Consider the following 17499-nt stretch of genomic DNA (forward strand, 5'->3'; position numbering starts at 1 on the left):
TAACTGGAAAGTAATATTTACGTTTTCAGTATGTTGAATGCAGCCCTACGAAACTGTTTCAACATAAGCCTGGGTTCCATGGTGTATGGTTAGCACTCTGGACTTTGAATACAGTGATCCGAGTTCAAGTCTCGTTGGGACCTCAAATGTTTTTCATTTTACTGGAAAGGAATTTTTAGTTTTCAGTACGTTGTATGCAGCCCGAAGGAATTCTTATTTTTCAGTATGTTGTATGCAGCCCGAAGAAACTGTATGATCCTCATAGATTATAGTCCAGGGTTCCATGGTGTAATGGTTAGCACTCTGGACTGTGAATCCAGTGATCCGAGTTGAAGTCTCGGTGGGACCTCATATATTTGTCACTTTACTCTAAAGCAATTTTTACGTTATCACCACGTTGTCTGCTGCCCTAAGGAATTTTTAGTTTTCAGTATGTTGTATGCAGCCCGTTAAAACTGTATGATCCTCATAGACTTAAATCCAGGGTTCCATGGTGTAATGGTTAGCACTCTGGACTTTCATTCCCGTGGTCCGAGTTCAAGTCTCGATGGGACCTCAAATGTTTTTCATTTTACTGGAAAGGAATTTTTAGTTTTCAGTACGTTGTGTGCAGCCTGAAGGAATTTTTAGTTTTCAGTATGTTGTATGCAGCCCGTTAAAACTGTATGATCCTCATAGACTAAAATCCAGGGTTCCATGGTGTAATGGTTAGCACTCTGGACTCTGAATCCAGTGATCCGAGTTCAAGTCTCGGTGGTACGTAAAACATTTGTCACTTAACTGGAAAGTAATTTTTACGTTTTCAGTATGTTGTATGCAGCCCTACGAAACTGTTTCATCATAAGACTGGGTTCCATGGTGTAATGGTTAGCACTCTGGACTTTGAATCCAGTGATCTGAGTTCAAGTCTCGGTGGGACCTCAAATGTTTTTCATTTTACTGGAAAGGAAATTTTAGTTTTCAGTACGTTGTATGCAGCGCGAAGGAATTCTTATTTTTCAGTATGTTGTATGCAGCCCTATGATACTGTCTGATCCGCACGCAGTTTATAACAGGGTTCCATGGTGTAATGGTTAGCACTCTGGACTCTGAATCCAGTGATCCGAGTTCAAGTCTCGGTGGGACCTCATATATTTGTCACTTTACTGTAAAGCAATTTTTACGTTATCACCACGTTCTATGCTGCCCGAAGGAATTTTTAGTTTTCAGTATGTTGTATGCAGCCCTATGAAACTGTATGATCCTCACGCAGTTTATAACAGGGTTCCATAGTGTAATGGTTAGCACTCTGGACTCTGAATCCAGTGATCCGAGTTCAAGTCTCGGTGGGACCTAAAACATTTGTCACTTAACTGGAAAGTAATTTTTACGTTTTCAGTATGTTGTATGCAGCCCTACGAAACTGTTTCATCATAAGACTGGGTTCCATGGTGTAATGGTTAGCACTCTGGACTCTGAATCCAGTGATCCGAGTTCAACTCTCGGTGGGACCTCAAATTTTTTTCATTTTACTGGAAAGGAAATTTTCGTTTTCAGTACGTTGTATGCAGCCCTATGATACTGTATGATCCTCATGCAGTTTATACCAGTGTTCCATGGCTTAATGGTTAATACTCTGAACTCTGAATCCAGTGATCCGAGTTCAAGTCTCGGTGGGCCCTTAAATGTTTTTCATTTTACTGGAAAGGTATTTGTAGTTTTCAGTACGTTGTATGCAACCCGAAGGAATTCTTATTTTTCAGTATGTTGTATGCAGCCCGTTGAAACTGTATGATCCTCATAGACTAAAATCCAGGGTTCCATGGTGTAACGGTTAGCACTCTGGACTCTGTATCCAGTGATCCGAGTTCAAGTCTCGGTGGGACCTCATATATTTGTCACTTTACTGTAAAGCAATTTTTACGTTATCACCACGTTGTATGCTGCCCGAAGGAATTTTTAGTTTTTAGTATGTTGTATGCAGCCCTATGAAACTGTATGATCCTCACACAACTTATACCAGGGTTCCATGGTGTAATGGTTAGCACTCTGTACTCTGAATCCAGTAATCCGAGTTCAAGTCTTGTTGGGACCTCAAAAATTTGTCACTTTCTTGTAAAGTAATTTTTACGTGTTCAGTATATTGTATGCCGCCCTACGAAACGGTTTCATCTATAAACCTGGGTTCCATGGTGTACTGTTTAACACTCTGGACTTTGAATCCAGTGATCAGAGTTCAAAGCTCTGTGGGACCTCAAATGTTTTTCATTTTACTGGAAAGGAATTTTTAGTTTTCAGTACGTTGTATGCAGCCCGAAGGAATTCTTAGTTTTCATTATGTTGTATGCAGCCCGATGAAACTGTATGATCCTCATAGACTGAAATCTAGGGTTCCATGGTGTATTGGTTAGCACTCTGGACTTTGAATCCCGTGATCCAAGTTCAAGTCTCGATGGGACCTCAAATGTTTTTCATTTTACTGGAAAGGAATTTTTAGTTTTCCGTATGTTGTGTGCAGCCCGAAGGAATTTTTAGTTTTCAGTATGTTGTATGCAGCCCTATGATACTGTCTGATCCGCACGCAGTTTATAACAGGGTAACATGGTGTAATGGTTAGCACTCTGGACTCTGAATCCAGTGATCTGAGTTCAAGTCTCGGTGGGATGTCAAATGTTTTTCATTTTACTGGAAATGTATTTGTAGTTTTCAGTACGTTGTATGCAGCCCGAAGGAATTCTTATTTTTCAGTATGTTGTATGCAGCCCGTTGAAACTGTATGATCCTCATAGACTAAAATCCAGGTTTCCTTGATGTAACGGTTAGCACTCTGGACTCTGAATCCAGTGATCCGAGTTCATGTCTCGGTGGGACCTCATATATTTGTCACTTTACTATAAAGCAATTTTTACATTATCACCACGTTGTATGCTGCCCGAAGGAATTTTTAGTTTTCAGTATGTTGTATGCAGCCCTATGAAACTGTATGATCCTCACACAACTTATACCAGGGTTCCATGGTGTAATGGTTAGCACTCTGTACTCTGAATCCAGTAATCCGAGTTCAAGTCTCGGTGGGACCTCAAACATTTGTCACTTTCCTGTAAAGTAATTTTTACGTGTTCAGTATATTGTATGCCACCCTACGAAACGGTTTCATCTATAAACCTGGGTTCCATGGTGTACTGTTTAGCACTCTGGACTTTTAATCCAGTGATCAGAGTTCAAGGCTCGGTGGGACCTCAAATGTTTTTCATTTTACTGGAAAGGAATTCTTAGTTTTCATTATGCTGTATGCAGCCCGTTGAAACTGTATGATCCTCATAGACTAAAATCCAGGGTTACATAGTGTAATGGTTAGCACTCTGGACTCTGAATCCAATGATCCTAGTTCAAGTCTAGGTGGGACCTCCTATATTTGTCACTTTATTGTAAAGCAATTTTTACGTTATCACCACGTTGTATGCTGACCTAAGGAATTTTTAGTTTTCAGTATGTTGTATGCAGCCCTAAGAAACTGTATGATCCTCACGCAGTTTTTACCAGGGTTCCATAGTGTAATGGTTAGCACTCTGGACTCTGAATCCAGTGATTCGAGTTCAAGTCTTGGTGCGACCTCAAACATTTGTCACTTAACTGGAAAGTAATTTTTACGTTTTCAGTATGTTGTATGCAGCCCTACGAAACTGTTTCATCATACGCCTGGGTTCCATGGTGTATGGTTAGCACTCTGGACTTTGAATCCAGTGATCCGAGTTCAAGTCTCGGTGGGACCTCAAATGTTTTTCAATTTACTGGAAAGGAATTTTTAGTTTTCAGTACGTTGTGTGCAGCCCGAAGGAATTTTTAATTTTCAGTATGTTGTATGCAGCCCTATGATACTGTCTGATCCGCACGCAGTTTATAACAGGGTTCCATGGTGTAATGGTTAGCACTCTGGACTCTGAATCCAGTGATCCGAGTTCAAGTCTCGGTGGGACCTCATATATTTGTCACTTTACTGTAAAGCAATTTTTACGTTATCACCACGTTCTATGCTGCCCGAAGGAATTTTTAGTTTTCAGTATGTTGTATGCAGCCCTATGAAACTGTATGATCCTCACGCAGTTTATAACAGGGTTCCATGGTGTAATGGTTAGCACTCTGGACTCTGAATCCAGTGATCCGAGTTCAAGTCTCGGTGGGACCTAAAACATTTGTCACTTAACTGGAAAGTAATTTTTACGTTTTCAGTATGTTGTATGCAGCCCTACGAAACTGTTTCATCATAAGACTGGGTTCCATGGTGTAATGGTTAGCACTCTGGACTTTGAATCCAGTGATCCGAGTTCAACTCTCGGTGGGACCTCAAATGTTTTTCATTTTACTGGAAAGGAAATTTTCGTTTTCAGTACGTTGTATGCAGCCCGAAGGAATTCCTATTTTTCAGTATGTTGTATGCAGCCCGATGAAACTGTATGATCCTCATAGACTGAAATCTAGGGTTCCATGGTGTATTGGTTAGCACTCTGGACTTTGAATCCCGTGATCCAAGTTCAAGTCTCGATGGGACCTCAAATGTTTTTCATTTTACTGGAAAGGAATTTTTAGTTTTCCGTATCTTGTGTGCTGCCCTAAGGAATTTTTAGTTTTCAGTATGTTGTATGCAGCCCTATGATACTGTATGATCCTCATGCAGTTTATACCAGTGTTCCATGGCTTAATGGTTAATACTCTGAACTCTGAATCCAGTGATCCGAGTTCAAGTCTCGGTGGGCCCTTAAATGTTTTTCATTTTACTGGAAAGGTATTTGTAGTTTTCAGTACGTTGTATGCAACCCGAAGGAATTCTTATTTTTCAGTATGTTGAATGCAGCCCGTTGAAACTGTATGATCCTCATAGACTAAAATCCAGGGTTCCATGGTGTAACGGTTAGCACTCTGGACTCTGTATCCAGTGATCCGAGTTCAAGTCTCGGTGGGACCTCATATATTTGTCACTTTACTGTAAAGCAATTTTTACGTTATCACCACGTTGTATGCTGCCCGAAGGAATTTCTAGTTTTTAGTATGTTGTATGCAGCCCTATGAAACTGTATGATCCTCACACAACTTATACCAGGGTTCCATGGTGTAATGGTTAGCACTCTGTACTCTGAATCCAGTAATCCGAGTTCAAGTCTTGTTGGAAACTCAAAAATTTGTCACTTTCTTGTAAAGTAATTTTTACGTGTTCAGTAGTATGCCGCCCTACGAAACGGTTTCATCTATAAACCTGGGTTCCATGGTGTACTGTTTAACACTCTGGACTTTGAATCCAGTGATCAGAGTTCAAAGCTCGGTGGGACCTCAAATGTTTTTCATTTTACTGGAAAGGAATTTTTAGTTTTCAGTACGTTGTATGCAGCCCGAAGGAATTCTTAGTTTTCATTATGCTGTATGCAGCCCGTTGAAACTGTATGATCCTCATAGACTAAAATCCAGGGTTACATGGTGTAATGGTTAGCACTCTGGACTCTGAATCCAATGATCCTAGTTCAAGTCTCGGTGGGACCTCCTATATTTGTCACTTTACTGTAAAGCAATTTTTACGTTATCACCACGTTGTATGCTGACTTAAGGAATTTTTAGTTTTCAGTATGTGGTATGCAGCCCTATGATACTGTCTGATCCGCACGCAGTTTATAACAGGGTAACATGGTGTAATGGTTAGCACTCTGGACTCTGAATCCAGTGATCTGAGTTCAAGTCTCGGTGGGACCTCAAATGTTTTTCATTTTACTGGAAAGGTATTTGTAGTTTTCAGTCAGTTGTATGCAGCCCGAAGGAATTCTTATTTTTCAGTATGTTGTATGCAGCCCGTTGAAACTGTATGATCCTCATAGACTAAAATCCAGGGTTCCATGGTGTAACGGTTAGCACTCTGGACTCTGTATCCAGTGATCCGAGTTCAAGTCTCGGTGGGACCTAATATATTTGTCACTTTACTGTAAAGCAATTTTTACGTTATCACCACGTTGTATGCTGCCCGAAGGAATTTTTAGTTTTTAGTATTTTGTATGCAGCCCTATGAAACTGTATGATCCTCACACAACTTATACCAGGGTTCCATGGTGTAATGGTTAGCACTCTGTACTCTGAATCCAGTAATCCGAGTTCAAGTCTCGGTGGGACCTCAAACATTTGTCACTTTCCTGTAAAGTAATTTTTACGTGTTCAGTATATTGTATGCTGCCCTACGAAACGGTTTCATCTATAAACCTGGGTTCCATGGTGTACTGTTTAGCACTCTGGATTTTTAATCCAGTGATCAGAGTTCAAGGCTCGATGGGACCTCAAATGTTTTTCATTTTACTGGAAAGGAATTCTTAGTTTTCATTATGCTGTATGCAGCCCGTTGAAACTGTATGATCCTCATAGACTAAAATCCAGGGTTACATAGTGTAATGGTTAGCACTCTGGACTCTGAATCCAATGATCCTAGTTCAAGTCTCGGTGGGACCTCCTATATTTGTCACTTTACTGTAAAGCAATTTTTACGTTATCACCACGTTGTATGCTGACCTAAGGAATTTTTAGTTTTCAGTATGTTGTATGCAGCCCTAAGAAACTGTATGATCCTCACGCAGTTTTTACCAGGGTTCCATAGTGTAATGGTTAGCACTCTGGACTCTGAATCCAGTGATCCGAGTTCGAGTCTTGGTGGGACCTCTAACATTTGTCACTTAACTGGAAAGTAATTTTTACGTTTTCAGTATGTTGTATGCAGCCCTACGAAACTGTTTCATCATACGCCTGGGTTCCATGGTGTATGGTTAGCACTCTGGACTTTGAATCCAGTGATCCGAGTTCAAGTCTCGGTGGGACCTCAAATGTTTTTCAATTTACTGGAAAGGAATTTTTAGTTTTCAGTACGTTGTGTGCAGCCCGAAGGAATTTTTAGTTTTCAGTATGTTGTATGCAGCCCTATGATACTGTATGATCCGCACGCAGTTTATAACAGGGTTCCATGGTGTAATGGTTAGCACTCTGGACTCTGAATCCAGTGATCCGAGTTCAAGTCTCGGTGGGACCTCATATATTTGTCACTTTACTGTAAAGCAATTTTTACGTTATCACCACGTTCTATGCTGCCCGAAGGAATTTTTAGTTTTCAGTATGTTGTATGCAGCCCTATGAAACTGTATGATCCTCACGCAGTTTATAACAGGGTTCCATGGTGTAATGGTTAGCACTCTGGACTCTGAATCCAGTGATCCGAGTTCAAGTCTCGGTGGGACCTAAAACATTTGTCACTGAACTGGAAAGTAATTTTTACGTTTTCAGTATGTTGTATGCAGCCCTACGAAACTGTTTCATCATAAGACTGGGTTCCATGGTGTAATGGTTAGCACTCTGGACTTTGAATCCAGTGATCCGAGTTAATCTCTCGGTGGGACCTCAAATGTTTTTCATTTTACTGGAAAGGAAATTTTCGTTTTCAGTACGTTGTATGCAGCCCGAAGGAATTCTTATTTTTCAGTATGTTGTATGCAGCCCGATGAAACTGTATGATCCTCATAGACTGAAATCTAGGGTTCCATGGTGTATTGGTTAGCACTCTGGACTTTGAATCCCGTGATCCAAGTTCAAGTCTCGATGGGACCTCAAATGTTTTTCATTTTACTGGAAACAAATTTTTAGTTTGCCGTATCTTGTGTGCTGCCCTAAGGAATTTTTAGTTTTCAGTATGTTGTATGCAGCCCTATGATACTGTATGATCCTCATGCAGTTTATACCAGTGTTCCATGGCTTAATGGTTAGCACTCTGAACTCTGAATCCAGTGATCCGAGTTCAAGTCTCGGTGGGCCCTTAAATGTTTTTCATTTTACTGGAAAGGTATTTGTAGTTTTCAGTACGTTGTATGCAACCCGAAGGAATTCTTATTTTTCAGTATGTTGTATGCAGCCCGTTGAAACTGTATGACCCTCATAGACTAAAATCCAAGGTTCCATGGTGTAACGGTTAGCACTCTGGACTCTGTATCCAGTGATCCGAGTTCAAGTCTCGGTGGGACCTCAAACATTTGTAACTTTACTGGAAAGTAATTTTTACGTTTTCAGTATGTTGTATGCAGCCCTACGAAACGGTTTCGTTTATTATCCTGAGTTCCATGGTGTAATGGTTAGCACTCTGTACTCTAAATCCAGTAATCCGAGTTCAAGTCTTGTTGGGACCTCAAAAATTTGTCACTTTCTTGTAAAGTAATTTTTACGTGTTCAGTATATTGTATGCCGCCCTACGAAACGGTTTCATCTATAAACCTGGGTTCCATGGTGTACTGTTTAACACTCTGGACTTTGATTCCAGTGATCAGAGTTCAAGGCTCGGTGGGACCTCAAATGTATTTCATTTTACTGGAAAGGAATTTTTAGTTTTCAGTACGTTGTATGCAGCCCGAAGGAATTCTTAGTTTTCATTATGCTGTATGCAGCCCGTTGAAACTGTATGATCCTCATAGACTAAAATCCAGGGTTACATGGTGTAATGGTTAGCACTCTGGACTCTGAATCCAATGATCCTAGTTCAAGTCTCGGTGGGACCTCCTATATTTGTCACTTTACAGTAAAGCAATTTTTACGTTATCACCACGTTGTATGCTGACCTAAGGAATTTTTAGTTTTCAGTATGTGGTATGCAGCCCTAAGAAACTGTATGATCCTCACACAGTTTATACCAGGTTTCCATAGTGTAATGGTTAGCACTCTGGACTCTGAATCCAGTGATCTGAGTTCAAGTCTTGGTGGCACCTCAAACATTTGTCACTTAACTGGAAAGTAATTTTTACGTTTTCAGTATGTTGAATGCAGCCCTACGAAACTGTTTCATCATAAGCCTGGGTTCCATGGTGTATGGTTAGCACTCTGGACTTTGAATACAGTGATCCGAGTTCAAGTCTCGGTGGGACCTCAAATGTTTTTCATTTTACTGGAAAGGAATTTTTAGTTTTCAGTACGTTGTATGCAGCCCGAAGGAATTCTTATTTTTCAGTATGTTGTATGCAGCCCGAAGAAACTGTATGATCCTCATAGATTATAGTCCAGGGTTCCATGGTGTAATGGTTAGCACTCTGGACTCTGAATCCAGTGATCTGAGTTGAAGTCTCGGTGGGACCTCATATATTTGTCACTTTACTCTAAAGCAATTTTTACGTTAGCACCACGTTGTCTGCTGCCCTAAGGAATTTTTAGTTTTCAGTATGTTGTATGCAGCCCGTTAAAACTGTATGATCCTCATAGACTTCAATACAGGGATCCTTGGTGTAATGGTTAGCACTCTGAACTCTGAATCAAGTGATCCGAGTTCAAGTCTCGGTGGGACCTCATATGTTTTTCATTTTACTGGAAAGGAATTCTTAGTTTTCATTATGCTGTATGCAGCCCGTTGAAACTGTATGATCCTCATGAATTAAATTCCAAGGTTTCATGGTGTAATGGTTAGCACTCTGGTCTCTGAATCCTGTGAACTGAGTTCAAGTCTCGGTGGGACCTCAAATGTTTTTCATTTTACTGGAAAGGAATTTTTAGTTTTCAGTACATTGTATGCAGCCCGAATGAATTCTTATTTTTCAGTATGTTGTATGCAGCCTGATGAAACTGTATGATCCTCTTAGACTAAAATCCAGGGTTCCATGGTGTAATGGTTAGCACTCTGGACTCTGAATCCTGTGATCCGAGTTAAAGTTTTGGTGGGACCTCCTATATTTTTTTACTTTACTGTAAAGCAATTTTTACGTTATCACCACGTTGTATGCTGACCTAAGGAATTTTTAGTTTTCAGTATGTTGTATGCAGCCCTAAGAAACTGTATGATCCTCACTCAGTTTATACCAGGGTTCCATAGTGTAATGGTTAGCACTCTGGACTCTGAATCCAGTGATCCGAGTTCAAGTCTTGGTGGGACCTCAAACATTTGTCACTTAACTTGAAAGTAATTTTTATGTTTTCAGTATGTTGAATGCAGCCCTACGAAACTGTTTCATCATAAGCCTGGGTTCCGTGGTGTATGGTTAGCACTCTGGACTTTGAATACAGTGATCCGAGTTCAAGTCTCAGTGGGACCTCAAATGTTTTTCATTTTACTGGAAAGGAATTTTTAGTTTTCAGTACGTTGTATGCAGCCCGAAGGAATTCTTATTTTTCAGTATGTTGTATGCAGCCCGATGAAACTGTATGATCCTCATAGACTGAAATCTAGCGTTCCATGGTGTATTGGTTAGCACTCTGGACTTTGAATCCTGTGATCCAAGTTCAAGTCTCGATAGGACCTCAAATGTTTTTCATTTTACTGGAAAGGAATTTTTAGTTTTCCGTATGTTGTGTGCTGCCCTAAGGAATTTTTAGTTTTCAGTATGTTGTATGCAGCCCTATGATACTGTATGATCCTCATGCAGTTTATACCAGTGTTCCATGGCTTAATGGTTAGCACTCTGAACTCTGAATCCAGTGATCCGAGTTCAAGTCTCGGTGGGCCCTTAAATGTTTTTCATTTTACTGGAAAGGTATTTGTAGTATTCAGTACGTTGTATGCAACCCGAAGGAATTCTTATTTTTCAGTATGTTGTATGCAGCCCGTTGAAACTGTATCATCCTCATAGACTAAAATCCAGGCTTCCATGGTGTAACGGTTAGCACTCTGGACTCTGAATCCAGTGATCCGAGTTCAAGTCTTGGTGGCACCTCAAACATTTGTCACTTAACTGGAAAGTAATTTTTAGTTTTCAGTATGTTGTATGCAGCCCTATGATACTGTATGATCCTCATGCAGTTTATACCAGTGTTCCATGGCTTAATGGTTAGCACTCTGAACTCTGACTCCAGTGATCCGAGTTCAAGTCTCGGTGGGACCACAAATGTTTTTCATTTTACTGGAAAGGAATTCTTAGTTTTCATTATGCTGTATGCAGCCCGTTGAAACTGTATGATCCTCATGAATTAAATTCCAAGGTTTCATGGTGTAATGGTTAGCACTCTGGTCTCTGAATCCTGTGAACTGAGTTCAAGTCTCGGTGGGACCTCAAATGTTTTTCATTTTACTGGAAAGGAATTTTTAGTTTTCAGTACGTTGTATGCAGCCCGAATGAATTCTTATTTTTCAGTATGTTGTATGCAGCCTGATGAAACTGTATGATCCTCTTAGACTAAAATCCAGGGTTCCATGGTGTAATGGTTAGCACTCTGGACTCTGAATCCTGTGATCCGAGTTAAAGTTTTGGTGGGACCTCCTATATTTTTTTACTTTACTGTAAAGCAATTTTTACGTTATCACCACGTTGTATGCTGACCTAAGGAATTTTTAGTTTTCAGTATGTTGTATGCAGCCCTAAGAAACTGTATGATCCTCACGCAGTTTATACCAGGGTTCCATAGTGTAATGGTTAGCACTCTGGACTCTGAATCCAGTGATCCGAGTTCAAGTCTTGGTGGGACCTCAAACATTTGTCACTTAACTTGAAAGTAATTTTTATGTTTTCAGTATGTTGAATGCAGCCCTACGAAACTGTTTCATCATAAGCCTGGGTTCCATGGTGTATGGTTAGCACTCTGGACTTTGAATACAGTGATCCGAGTTCAAGTCTTGGTGGGACCTCAAATGTTTTTCATTTTACTGGAAAGGAATTTTTAGTTTTCAGTACGTTGTATGCAGCCCGAAGGAATTCTTATTTTTCAGTATGTTGTATGCAGCCCGATGAAACTGTATGATCCTCATAGACTGAAATCTAGCGTTCCATGGTGTATTGGTTAGCACTCTGGACTTTGAATCCTGTGATCCAAGTTCAAGTCTCGATGGGACCTCAAATGTTTTTCATTTTACTGGAAAGGAATTTTTAGTTTTCCGTATGTTGTGTGCTGCCCTAAGGAATTTTTAGTTTTCAGTATGTTGTATGCAGCCCTATGATACTGTATGATCCTCATGCAGTTTATACCAGTGTTCCATGGCTTAATGGTTAGCACTCTGAACTCTGAATCCAGTGATCCGAGTTCAAGTCTCGGTGGGCCCTTAAATGTTTTTCATTTTACTGGAAAGGTATTTGTAGTTTTCAGTACGTTGTATGCAACCCGAAGGAATTCTTATTTTTCAGTATGTTGTATGCAGCCCGTTGAAACTGTATGATCCTCATAGACTAAAATCCAGGGTTCCATGGTGTAACGGTTAGCACTCTGGACTCTGAATCCAGTGATCCGAGTTCAAGTCTTGGTGGCACCTCAAACATTTGTCACTTAACTGGAAAGTAATTTTTACCTTTTCAGTATGTTGAATGCAGCCCTACGAAACTGTTTCATCATAAGCCTGGGTTCCATGGTGTATGGTTAGCACTCTGGACTTTGAATACAGTGATCCGAGTTCAAGTCTCGGTGGGACCTCAATAGTTTTTCATTTTACTGGAAAGGAATTTTTACGATTTCAGTATGTTGTATGCAGCCCTACGAAACTGTCTCATCTATAAGACTGGGTTCCATGGTGTAATGTTTAGCACTCTGGACTTTGAATCCAGTGATCTGAGTTCAAGTCTCGGTGGGACCTCAAATGTTTTTCATTTTACTGGAAAGGAATTTTTAGTTTTCAGTACGTTGTATGCAGCCCGAAGGAATTCTTATTTTTCAGTATGTTGTATGCAGCCCGTTGAAGCTGTATGATCCTCATAGACTGAAATCCAGGGATCCATGGTGTAATGGTTAACACTCTGGTCTCTGAATCTAGTGATCCGAGTTCATGTCTCGGTGGGACCTCATATATTTGTCACTTTACTATAAAGCAATTTTTACATTATCACCACGTTGTATGCTGCCCTCAGGAATTTTTAGTTTTCAGTATGTTGTATGCAGCCCTATGATACTGTATGATCCTCACGAAGTTTATACCAGTGTTCCATGGTGTAATGGTTAGCACTCTGGACTCTGAATCCAGTGAATCGAGTTCAAGTCTTGGTGGGACCTCAAACATTTGTCACTTAACAGGAAAGTAATTTTTACGTTTTCAGTATGTTTTATGCAGCCCTACGAAACTATTTCACCTCTAAGACTGGGTTCCATGGTGTAATGGTTAGCACTCTGGACTCTGAATCCAGTGATCTGAGTTGAAGTCTTGGTGGGACCTCAATTGTTTTTCACTTTACTATAAAGCAATTTTTACGTTATCACCACGTTGTATGCTTCCCGGAAGGAATTTTTAGTATTCAGTATGTTGTATGCAGACCTATTATACTGTATGACCCTCACCAGGTTTCCATGGTGTAATGGTTAGCACTGGGACTCTGAATCCAGTGATCCGAGTTCAAGTCTCGGTGGGACCTCATATATTTGTCACTTTACTATAAAGCAATTTTTACGTTATCACCACGTTGTATGCTGCCCTCAGGAATTTTTAGTTTTCAGTATGTTGTATGCAGCCCTATGATACTGTATGATCCTCACTCAGTTTATACCAGTGTTCCATGGCGTAAGGGTTGGCACTCTGGACTCTGAATCCACTGATTCGAGTTCAAGTCTCGGTGGGACCTCAAATGTTTTTCATTTTACTGGAAAGGAATTTTTAGTTTTCAGTACGTTGTGTGCAGCCCGAAGGAATTTTTAGTTTTCAGTATGTTGTATGCAGCCCGTTGAAGCTGTATGATCCTCATAGACTGAAATCCAGGGATCCATGGTGTAATGGTTAACACTCTGGACTCTGAATCCAGTGATCCGAGTTCATGTCTCGGTGGGACCTCATATATTTGTCACTTTACTATAAAGCAATTTTTACATTATCACCACGTTGTATGCTGCCCTCAGGAATTTTTAGTTTTCAGTATGTTGTATGCAGCCCTACGATACTGTATAATCCTCACGCAATTTATACCGGTGTTCCATGGTGTAATGGTTAGCACTCTGGACTCTCAATCCAGTGATTCGAGCTCAAGTCTTGGTGGGACCTCAAACATTTGTCACTTACCAGGAAAGTAATTTTTACGTTTTCAGTATGTTTTATGCAGCCCTACGAAACTGTTTCATGTATATTCCTGGGTTCCATGGTATAATGGTTAGCACTTTGGACTTTGAAACCTGTGATCCGAGTTCAAGTCTCGGTGGGACCTCAAATGTTTTTCGTTTTACTGGAAAGGAATTTTTAGTTTTCAGTACGTTGTGTGCAGCCCGAAGGAATTTTTAGTTTTCAGTATGTTGTATGCAGCCCTATGATACTGTATGATCCTCACGCAGTTTATGCCATTGTTCCATGTTTAATGGTTAGCACTCTGAACTCTGAATCCAGTGATCCGAATTCAAGTCTCGGTGGGACCTCAAATGTTTTTCATTTTACTGGAAAGGAATTTTTAGTTTTCAGTACGTTGTATGCAGCCCGAAGGAATTCTTATTTTTCAGTATGTTGTATGCAGCCCGTTGAAACTGTATGATCCTCATAGACTAAAATCCAGGGTTCCATGGTGTATTGGTTAGCACTCTGGACTCTGAATCCAGTGATCCGAGTTCAAGTCTCGATGGGACCTCATATATTTGACACTTTACTGTTAAGCAATTTTTACGTTATCACCACGTTGTATGCTGCCCGAAGGAATTTTTAGTTTTCATTATGTTGTATGCAGCCCTATTAAACTGTATGATCCTCACACAACTTATACCAGGGTTCCATGGTGTAATGGTTAGCACTCTGGACTCTGAATCCAGTTATCTGAGTTCAAATCTCGGTGGGACCTCAAACATTTGTCACTTTCCTGGAAAGTAATTTTTACGTGTTCAGTATGTTATATGCAGCCCTAAGAAACGGTTGCATCTATAAGCCTGGCTTCCATGGTGTAATGGTTAGTACTCTGGACTTTGAATCCAGCGATCCGAGTTCAAGTCTCGGTGGGACCTCGAGTGTTTTTAATTTTACTGGAAAGGAATTTTTAGTTTTCAGTACGTTGTGTGCAGCCCGAAGGAATTTTTAGTTTTCAGTATGTTGTATGCAGCCCTATGATACTGTCTGATCCTCACGCAGTTTATACCAGGGTTCCATGGTGTAATGGTTAGCACTCTGGACTCTGAATCCAGTGAATCGAGTTCAAGTCTTGGTGGGACCTCAAACATTTGTCACTTAGCAGGAAACTAATTTTTACGTTTTCAGTAAGTTTTATGCAGCCCTACGAAACTGTTTCATCTATAAGCCTGGGTTCCATGGTGTAATGGTTAGCACTCTGGACTTTGAATCCCGTAATTTGAGTTCAAGTCTTGGTGGGACATCAAATGTTTTTCATTTTAGTGGAAAGGAATTTTTAGTTTTCAGTACGTTGTATGCAGCCCGAAGGAATTCTTATTTTTCAGTATGTTGTATGCAGCCCGAAGAAACTGTATGATCCTCATGAATTAAATTTCAAGGTTTCATGGTGTAATGGTTAGCACTCTGGTCTCTGAATCCTGTGAACCGAGTTCAAGTCTCGGTGGGACCTCAAATGTTTTTCATTTTACTGGAAAGGAATTTTTAGTTTTCAGTACGTTGTATGCAGCCCGAATGAATTCTTATTTTTCAGTATGTTGTATGCAGCCTGATGAAACTGTATGATCCTCTTAGACTAAAATCCAGGGTTCCATGGTGTAATGGTTAGCACTCTGGACTCTGAATCCTGTGATCCGAGTTCAAGTCTTGGTGGGACCTCATATTTTGGCACTTTACTGTAAAGCAATTTTTACGTTATCACCACGTTGTACGCTCCCCTAAGGAATTTTTAGTTTTCAGTATGTTGTATGCAGCCCTATGATACTGTATGATCCTCACGCAGATTATACTAGGGTTCCATGGTGTAATGGTTAGCACTCTGGACTCTGAATCCAGTGATCCGAGTTCAAGTCTCGGTGGGACCTCAACCATTTGTCACTTAACAGAAAGGTAATATTTACGTTTTCAGTATGTTGTACGAAGCCCTACGGAACTGTTTCATCTATAAGCCTGGGTTCCATGGTGTACTGGTTAGCACTCTGGACTTTGAATCCAGTGATCCGAGTTCAAGTCTCGGCGGGACCTCAAACATTTGTCACTTTTCTGGATAGTCATTTCTACGTTTTCAGTATGTTGTATGCAGCCCTACGAAACAGTTTCATCTATAAGAGTGGGTTCCATGGTGTAATGGTTAGCACTCTGGACTTTGAATCCAGTGATCCGAGTTCAAGTCTCGGTGGGACCTCAAATGTTTTTCATTTTACTGGAAAGGAATTTTTAGTTTTCAGTACGTTGTGTGCAGCCCGAAGGAATTTTTAGTTTTCAGTATGTTGTATGCAGCCCGTTGAAGCTGTATGATCCTCATAGACTAAAATCCAGGGTTCCATGGTGTAATGGTTAGCACTCTGGCCTCTGAATCCAGTGATCCGAGTTCAAGTCTCGGTGGGACCTCAACCATTTGTCACTTAACAGGAAGGTAATATTTACGTTTTCAGTATGTTGTACGAAGCCCTACGGAACTGTTTCATCTATAAGCCTGGGTTCCATGGTGTACTGGTTAGCACTCTGGACTCTGAATCCAGTGATCCGAGTTCAAGTCTCGGTGGGACCTCAACCATTTGTCACTTAACAGGAAGGTAATATTTACGTTTTCAGTATGTTGTATGCAACCCGTTGAAGCTGTATGATCCTCATAGACTAAAATCCAGGGTTCCATGATGTAATGGTTAGCACTCTGGACTCTGAATCCAGTGATCCGAGTTCAAGTCTCGGTGGGACCTCATATATTTGTCTCTTTACTATAAAGCAATTTTTACGTTATCACCACGTTGTATGCTGCCCTCAGGAATTTTTAGTTTTCAGTATGTTGTATGCAGCCCTATGATACTGTATGATCCTCACACAGATTACACCAGTGTTCCATGGTGTAATGGTTAGCACTCTGGACTCTGAATCCAGTGATTCGAGTTCAAGTCTCGGTGGGACGTCAAATGTTTTTCATTTTACTGGAAAGGAATTTTTAGTTTTCAGTACGTTGTATGCAGCCCGAAGGAATTCTTATTTTTCAGTATGTTGTATGCAGCCCGAAGAAACTGTATGATCCTCATAAATTAAATTCCAAGGTTCCATGGTGTAATGGTTAGCACTCTGGACTCTGAATCCCGTGATCCAGGTTCAAGTCTCGGTGGGACCTCAAAAGTTTTTCATTTTACTGGAAAGGAATTTTTACGTTTTCAGTATGTTATATACAGCCCTACGAAACGGTCTCACCTATAAGACTGGGTTCCATGGTATAATGGTTAGCACTCTGGACTTTGAATCCAGTGATCTTAGTTCAAGTCTCGGTGGGACCTCAAATGTTTTTCATTTTACTGGAAAGGAATTTTTAGTTTTCAGTACGTTGTATGTAGCCCGAAGGAATTCTTATTTTTCAGTATGTTGTATGCAGCCCGAAGAAACTGTATGATCCTCATAAGTTAAATCCCAAGGTTCCATGGTGTAATGGTTAGCACTCTGGACTCTGAATCCCGTGATCCGAGTTCAGGTCTCGGTGGGACCTCAAAAGTTTTTCATTTTACTGGAAAGGAATTTTT

General features: G+C 40.5%; 30 non-coding genes across 30 annotated transcripts; all 30 read left to right on the forward strand.

The window, feature by feature from the left end:
- The first annotated feature begins 277 nt into the window (after positions 1 to 277).
- On the forward strand, positions 278 to 349 carry trnah-gug (transfer RNA histidin (anticodon GUG)). The gene has a single exon. It is a non-coding gene; the product is annotated as a tRNA-His (tRNA).
- A 135-nt stretch (positions 350 to 484) lies between these two features.
- trnae-uuc (transfer RNA glutamic acid (anticodon UUC)) lies at positions 485 to 556 on the forward strand. Its single transcript has one exon. It is a non-coding gene; the product is annotated as a tRNA-Glu (tRNA).
- Positions 557 to 849: 293 nt separating this feature from the next.
- Positions 850 to 921, forward strand: trnaq-uug (transfer RNA glutamine (anticodon UUG)). Its single transcript has one exon. It is a non-coding gene; the product is annotated as a tRNA-Gln (tRNA).
- A 134-nt stretch (positions 922 to 1055) lies between these two features.
- trnaq-cug (transfer RNA glutamine (anticodon CUG)) lies at positions 1056 to 1127 on the forward strand. Its single transcript has one exon. It is a non-coding gene; the product is annotated as a tRNA-Gln (tRNA).
- A 135-nt stretch (positions 1128 to 1262) lies between these two features.
- trnaq-cug (transfer RNA glutamine (anticodon CUG)) lies at positions 1263 to 1334 on the forward strand. The gene has a single exon. It is a non-coding gene; the product is annotated as a tRNA-Gln (tRNA).
- An 87-nt stretch (positions 1335 to 1421) lies between these two features.
- On the forward strand, positions 1422 to 1493 carry trnaq-cug (transfer RNA glutamine (anticodon CUG)). The gene has a single exon. It is a non-coding gene; the product is annotated as a tRNA-Gln (tRNA).
- A 302-nt stretch (positions 1494 to 1795) lies between these two features.
- Positions 1796 to 1867, forward strand: trnaq-cug (transfer RNA glutamine (anticodon CUG)). Its single transcript has one exon. It is a non-coding gene; the product is annotated as a tRNA-Gln (tRNA).
- Positions 1868 to 3681: 1814 nt separating this feature from the next.
- Positions 3682 to 3752, forward strand: trnaq-uug (transfer RNA glutamine (anticodon UUG)). Its single transcript has one exon. It is a non-coding gene; the product is annotated as a tRNA-Gln (tRNA).
- A 134-nt stretch (positions 3753 to 3886) lies between these two features.
- On the forward strand, positions 3887 to 3958 carry trnaq-cug (transfer RNA glutamine (anticodon CUG)). The gene has a single exon. It is a non-coding gene; the product is annotated as a tRNA-Gln (tRNA).
- Positions 3959 to 4093: 135 nt separating this feature from the next.
- Positions 4094 to 4165, forward strand: trnaq-cug (transfer RNA glutamine (anticodon CUG)). The gene has a single exon. It is a non-coding gene; the product is annotated as a tRNA-Gln (tRNA).
- An 87-nt stretch (positions 4166 to 4252) lies between these two features.
- On the forward strand, positions 4253 to 4324 carry trnaq-uug (transfer RNA glutamine (anticodon UUG)). Its single transcript has one exon. It is a non-coding gene; the product is annotated as a tRNA-Gln (tRNA).
- A 546-nt stretch (positions 4325 to 4870) lies between these two features.
- trnaq-cug (transfer RNA glutamine (anticodon CUG)) lies at positions 4871 to 4942 on the forward strand. Its single transcript has one exon. It is a non-coding gene; the product is annotated as a tRNA-Gln (tRNA).
- Positions 4943 to 5852: 910 nt separating this feature from the next.
- On the forward strand, positions 5853 to 5924 carry trnaq-cug (transfer RNA glutamine (anticodon CUG)). The gene has a single exon. It is a non-coding gene; the product is annotated as a tRNA-Gln (tRNA).
- Positions 5925 to 6594: 670 nt separating this feature from the next.
- On the forward strand, positions 6595 to 6666 carry trnaq-cug (transfer RNA glutamine (anticodon CUG)). The gene has a single exon. It is a non-coding gene; the product is annotated as a tRNA-Gln (tRNA).
- Positions 6667 to 6753: 87 nt separating this feature from the next.
- Positions 6754 to 6824, forward strand: trnaq-uug (transfer RNA glutamine (anticodon UUG)). Its single transcript has one exon. It is a non-coding gene; the product is annotated as a tRNA-Gln (tRNA).
- Positions 6825 to 6958: 134 nt separating this feature from the next.
- trnaq-cug (transfer RNA glutamine (anticodon CUG)) lies at positions 6959 to 7030 on the forward strand. Its single transcript has one exon. It is a non-coding gene; the product is annotated as a tRNA-Gln (tRNA).
- A 135-nt stretch (positions 7031 to 7165) lies between these two features.
- On the forward strand, positions 7166 to 7237 carry trnaq-cug (transfer RNA glutamine (anticodon CUG)). The gene has a single exon. It is a non-coding gene; the product is annotated as a tRNA-Gln (tRNA).
- Positions 7238 to 7324: 87 nt separating this feature from the next.
- Positions 7325 to 7396, forward strand: trnaq-uug (transfer RNA glutamine (anticodon UUG)). The gene has a single exon. It is a non-coding gene; the product is annotated as a tRNA-Gln (tRNA).
- A 546-nt stretch (positions 7397 to 7942) lies between these two features.
- trnaq-cug (transfer RNA glutamine (anticodon CUG)) lies at positions 7943 to 8014 on the forward strand. The gene has a single exon. It is a non-coding gene; the product is annotated as a tRNA-Gln (tRNA).
- A 1814-nt stretch (positions 8015 to 9828) lies between these two features.
- On the forward strand, positions 9829 to 9900 carry trnaq-cug (transfer RNA glutamine (anticodon CUG)). The gene has a single exon. It is a non-coding gene; the product is annotated as a tRNA-Gln (tRNA).
- A 1454-nt stretch (positions 9901 to 11354) lies between these two features.
- Positions 11355 to 11426, forward strand: trnaq-cug (transfer RNA glutamine (anticodon CUG)). The gene has a single exon. It is a non-coding gene; the product is annotated as a tRNA-Gln (tRNA).
- A 1022-nt stretch (positions 11427 to 12448) lies between these two features.
- Positions 12449 to 12520, forward strand: trnaq-uug (transfer RNA glutamine (anticodon UUG)). The gene has a single exon. It is a non-coding gene; the product is annotated as a tRNA-Gln (tRNA).
- Positions 12521 to 14615: 2095 nt separating this feature from the next.
- On the forward strand, positions 14616 to 14687 carry trnaq-cug (transfer RNA glutamine (anticodon CUG)). The gene has a single exon. It is a non-coding gene; the product is annotated as a tRNA-Gln (tRNA).
- An 87-nt stretch (positions 14688 to 14774) lies between these two features.
- On the forward strand, positions 14775 to 14847 carry trnaq-uug (transfer RNA glutamine (anticodon UUG)). Its single transcript has one exon. It is a non-coding gene; the product is annotated as a tRNA-Gln (tRNA).
- A 912-nt stretch (positions 14848 to 15759) lies between these two features.
- On the forward strand, positions 15760 to 15831 carry trnaq-cug (transfer RNA glutamine (anticodon CUG)). The gene has a single exon. It is a non-coding gene; the product is annotated as a tRNA-Gln (tRNA).
- An 88-nt stretch (positions 15832 to 15919) lies between these two features.
- trnaq-uug (transfer RNA glutamine (anticodon UUG)) lies at positions 15920 to 15991 on the forward strand. Its single transcript has one exon. It is a non-coding gene; the product is annotated as a tRNA-Gln (tRNA).
- Positions 15992 to 16079: 88 nt separating this feature from the next.
- Positions 16080 to 16151, forward strand: trnaq-uug (transfer RNA glutamine (anticodon UUG)). The gene has a single exon. It is a non-coding gene; the product is annotated as a tRNA-Gln (tRNA).
- Positions 16152 to 16285: 134 nt separating this feature from the next.
- Positions 16286 to 16357, forward strand: trnaq-cug (transfer RNA glutamine (anticodon CUG)). The gene has a single exon. It is a non-coding gene; the product is annotated as a tRNA-Gln (tRNA).
- An 88-nt stretch (positions 16358 to 16445) lies between these two features.
- On the forward strand, positions 16446 to 16517 carry trnaq-cug (transfer RNA glutamine (anticodon CUG)). The gene has a single exon. It is a non-coding gene; the product is annotated as a tRNA-Gln (tRNA).
- A 97-nt stretch (positions 16518 to 16614) lies between these two features.
- Positions 16615 to 16686, forward strand: trnaq-cug (transfer RNA glutamine (anticodon CUG)). Its single transcript has one exon. It is a non-coding gene; the product is annotated as a tRNA-Gln (tRNA).
- The last annotated feature ends 813 nt before the right edge of the window (positions 16687 to 17499 follow it).

Source organism: Leptonotus elevatus, chromosome 4, assembly GCF_054856555.1.
Source record: "Leptonotus elevatus isolate MCC_2025b chromosome 4, RoL_Lele_1.0, whole genome shotgun sequence".
NCBI lineage: Eukaryota > Metazoa > Chordata > Actinopteri > Syngnathiformes > Syngnathidae > Leptonotus > Leptonotus elevatus.